The sequence below is a fragment of the Triticum aestivum genome, chromosome 2B, assembly GCF_018294505.1.
Source record: "Triticum aestivum cultivar Chinese Spring chromosome 2B, IWGSC CS RefSeq v2.1, whole genome shotgun sequence".
In the NCBI taxonomy this organism is placed as follows: Eukaryota; Viridiplantae; Streptophyta; class Magnoliopsida; order Poales; family Poaceae; genus Triticum; species Triticum aestivum.
Genome location: NC_057798.1, coordinates 146,604,986 through 146,609,937, shown reverse-complemented (window position 1 = coordinate 146,609,937; position 4,952 = coordinate 146,604,986).

The following is a 4,952-nucleotide window of genomic DNA, read 5'->3' as shown; positions in this document are numbered from 1 at the left end:
AAAACACGGAGAGAAGCATAGTTTGGTGTACTGTGTAGGAGACATTCGGTGGGTGTTTCAAAGTTGATAACTCGACTAGGCAGAATGTTTATAAGATGAGTGGCAGTGAGAAAAGCTTCATCCCAGAACTTGAGAGGCATAGATGCATTCGCAAGTAGGGACAAACCAATCTCAACGATATGTCTATGCTTACATTCTGCCGAGCCGTTCTATTGGTGAGCATGAGGGCAGGAAACATGGTGAGAAATCCCTAATCTTTATAAGAAAGGGTTCAATTTTTCATACTCACCACCCCAGTCTGACTGAACTGAGATAATCTTACTACTGAATTTTTGTTCAACTAGTGCTTGGAAATTTTGGAAGACTTGAAACACATCATATTTATTCTTGATAAGATAGATCCAAGTATACTTACTATAGTCATCAATAAAGCTTACATAATATTTGTATCTGCCAACAGAAAGAGGTGCTTGCCCCCATACATCAGAAAAAATGAGTCCTAATGGTTTGGAAGAAACACTAGTTGACACGGGATAAGGAAGCTGATGACTTTTTCCTTTCTGACATGAATCACAAACTGTTTCATTGCTAGGCTCACCAACAAAAGGGAGCTTATTTTTCCTAAGCACACGATGAACAACAGTAAAAGAAGGATTCCCTAGACGATCATGCCACCTTGCCGAAGATAATTTGGTGACACCAAGACCTTGTTTATTGGAACTCCTAACACGGGGAATCAACGGATAGAGCCCACCAATGCATCTACCTCTGTAGAGAATTCTCCTCGTTGCTTGGTCCTTAATCAAGAAGAAAAAGGATGAAACTCAAGAAAAACATGATTGTCCAAAGCAATATGATGAACAGAGAGGAGATTTGTTCTAGCATGAGGTGAATAAAGAATTTTTTAAGATGAATGGGTCGGTGATACGTCTCCAGCGTATCTATAATTTTTGATTGTTCCATGCTATTATATTACCCATTTTGGATGTTTATGGGCTTTATTTTACACATTTATTTCATTTTTGGGACTAACCTACTAACCGGAGGCCCAACCCATATTGCTATTTTTTGCCTGTTTCCGTATTTTGAAGAAAATGAATATCAAACGGAGTCCAAATGGAATGAAACCTTCAGGAGCGTGATTTTTGGAACAAACGTGATCCAGAGGACTTGGAGTGCAAGTCAAGAAGTAGCCGAGGCTCCCACGAGATAGGAGGGCGCCCCCCCATGTAGGGCACGCCTCCCTGTCTCGTGGGCCCCTCGGGCGGCCACCGGCGTACTTCTTCCTACTATATATACTTACGTACCCCGAAAACATCCAGGAGGAGGACGAAACACAATTTCTGCCACCGTAACCTTCTGTATCCGCGAGATCTCATCTTGGAGCCTTCGTCGGTACTCTGCCGGAGGGGGAATCAACAACGGAGGGCCTCTACATCAACATCCTTGCCCCTCCGATGAGTTGTGAGTATTTTACCACAGACCTACGGGTCCATAGTTATTAGCTAGATGGCTTCTTCTCTCTTTTTGGATCTCAATACAATGTTCTCCCCCTCTCTTGTGGAGATCTATTCAATGTAAACTCTTTTTGTGGTGTGTTTGTCGAGATCCGATCAATTGTGGGTTTATGATCAAGTTTATCTATGAATAATATTTGAATCTTCTCTAAATTCTTTTATGTATGATTGAGTTATCTTTGCAAGTCTCTTCGAATTATCAGTTTGGTTTGGCCTACTAGATTGATCTTTCTTGCCATGGGAGAAGTGCTTAGCTTTGGGTTCAATCTTGCGGTGTTCTTACCAAGTGACAGAAAGGGTTGCAAGGCACGTATTGTATTGTTGCCATCGAGGATAAAAAGATGGGGTTTATATCATATTGCATGAGTTTATCCCTCTACATCATGTCATCTTGCAAGTGGCCGTGAAGGGATTGACAACCCCTTTATTGCGTTGGTTGCGAGTTCTTTGTTTGTTTGTGTAGGTGCGTGGGACTTTTAAGGAGCCTCCTACTGGATTGATACCTTGGTTCTCAAAAACTGAGGGAAATACTTACGCTACTCTGCTGCATCACCCTCTCCTCTTTGAGGAAAACCAACGCAAGCTCAAGACGTAGCAAGAAGGATTTCTGGCGCCGTTGCCGGGGAGGTCTTCGCTCAAGTCAAGACATACCAAGTACCCATCACAAACCCATCTCCCTCACATTTACATCATTTGTCATTTGCCTCTCGTTTTCCTCTCCCCCACTTCACCCTTGCCGTTTTATAAGCCCTCTCTTTCCCAAGCTCCTCCTCTCTTTTTCGCTTGCCTTTTTTTCTGTTTGCTTGTGTGTTGGATTACTTGTTGCCATGGCGCAAGATAATACCAAATTGTGTGATTTCTCGAATGCCAATAATAATGATTTCCTTAGTACTCCGATTGCTCCTCTTAATGATGTTGAGTCTTGTGAAATCAATACTGCTTTGTTGAATCTTGTTATGAAAGATCAATTCGCCGGCCTTCCTAGTGAAGATGCCGCTACTCATCTAAACAACTTTGTTGATTTGTGTGATATGCAAAAGAAGAAAGATACGGATAACAATATTGTCAAATTGAAGTTATTTCCGTTTTTACTTAGAGATCGTGCTAAAGTTTGGTTTTCATCTTTGCCTAAGAATAGTATTGATTCATGGAACAAGTGCAAAGATGCTTTTATCTCTAAATATTTTCCTCCCGCTAAGATCATCACTCTTAGGAACGATATTATGAATTTTAAACAACTTGATCATGAGCATGTTGCCCAATCTTGGGAAAGAATGAAATTAATGATTCACAATTGCCCTACTCATGGTTTGAATTTATGGATGATCATACAAAATTTTTATGCCGGTTTGAACTTTGCTTCTAGAAATCTCTTAGATTCGGCCGCGCGAGGCACATTTATGGAAATTACATTAGGAGATGCTACAAAACTTCTTGAAAATATTATGGCTAATTATTCTCAATGGCACACCGAAAGATCTTCTAGTAAAAAAGTGCATGCTATAGAAGAAATCAATGTTTTGAGTGGAAAGATGGATGAACTTATGAAGATGTTTGCTACTAAAAATACTCCTCTTGATCCCAATGATATGCCTTTGTCTTCTTTGATTGAGAATAATAATGAATCTATGGATGTGAATTTTGTTGGTAGGAATAGTTTTGGAAACAATGCTTATAGAGGAAACTTTAAAGCTAGACCGTTCCCTAGTAATTCCTCTAATAATTATGGAAATTCCTACAATAATTCTTATAGTAATTTTAATAAGATGCCCTCTGATTTTGATAATAGTGTGAAAGAATTTATGATTTCTCAAAAGAATTTTAATGCTTTACTTGAAGAAAAATTGCTCAAAGTTGATGATTTGGCTAGGAACGTTGATAGACTTTCGCTTGATGTTGATTCTCTTAAACTTAGATCTTCTTCTCCCAAGCATGATATCAATGAGTCTCTCAAAGCAATGATAATTTCCATTGATAAGTGTAAGGAAAGAACCGCTAGATTACGTGCTAAAAAAGATAGCTTTATAAAAGCGTGTTCTTCTAGTTTCCATGAAAATAATGATGAGGATCTTAAAGTTATTGATGCATCTCCTATTATATCTATGTTTTGCAAAATGAATTTTGATGATTATGGGACTGATGATGAATCAACTTTGCCTAGAAGGCGTCCCAAGAATTCAGAGTCTTTAGATCTTGATGCTAAATTTGGTAAATGTGAGATTGGAGAGTCCTCAACTTCTAATAATATTGAACCTACTATCTCGGATTTCAAGGAATTTGATTATGATAATTGCTCTTTAAAAGGTTGTATTTCCTTGTTACAATCCGTTGTTAATTCTCCTCATGCTTATAGTCAAAATAAAGCTTTTACCAAACATATTGTTGATGCCTTAATGCAATCTTATGATGAAAAACTTAATTTGGAAGTTTCTATACCTAGAAAACTTAATGATGAGTGGGAACCTACTATAAAGATTAGAATTAAAGATTATGAGTGTTTTGCTTTGTGTGATTTGGGTGCTAGTGTTTCCACGATTCCGAAAACTTTATGTGATATTCTAGGTTTCCATGATCTTGATGATTGCTCTTTAAATTTGCACCTTGCGCATTCCAGCATTAGAAAGCCAATGGGAAGAATCAGTGATGTTCTTATTGTTGCAAATAGAAATTTGGTGCCCATAGATTTTATCGTTCTTGATATAGATTGCAATCTTTCTTGCCCTATTATTCTTGGTAGACCTTTCCTTAGAACGATTGGTGTGATTATTGATATGAAGGAAGGGAATACTAGATTCCAATTTCCATTAAAGAAAGGCATGGAGCACTTTCCAAGAAAGAAAGTCAAATTACCTTATGAATCTATCATGCGTGCTACTTATGAATTTAGTGCCAAAGATGGCACTCGTTAGATCTATCTTCGCTTTTATGCCTAGCTAGGGGCGTTAAACGATAGCGCTAGTTGGGAGGCAACCCAATTTTCTTTATTTTTTTTGTTTTTGCTCCTGTTTAGTAATAAATCTTGCAACTACCTTCTGTTTAGATGTGTTTTTATCTTTTAATTAGTGTTTGTGCCAAGTAGAACCTATAGGATAACCTACGATGATAGTTGATTTGATTCTGCTGAAAAACAGAAACTTTGCACGCACGAATATAACTTTTTTAAATCACAGGAACGTGCTTTTGCGTTGATTATTTTTGATGCTGTTCAATATACAAATTTTCCAGGACTTCCTATTTTGGTAGGATTTTCAAAGTTCCAGAAGTTTGCGTTAGTTACATATTGCTACAGACTGTTCTGTTTTTGACAGATTCTGTTTTCCGTGTGTTATTTGCTTATTTCCATGCATCTATGGCCAATAAAATAGTTTATAAACCATAGGGAAGTTGGAATACAGTAGGTTTAACACCAAAATAAATAAAGAATGAGTTCATTAC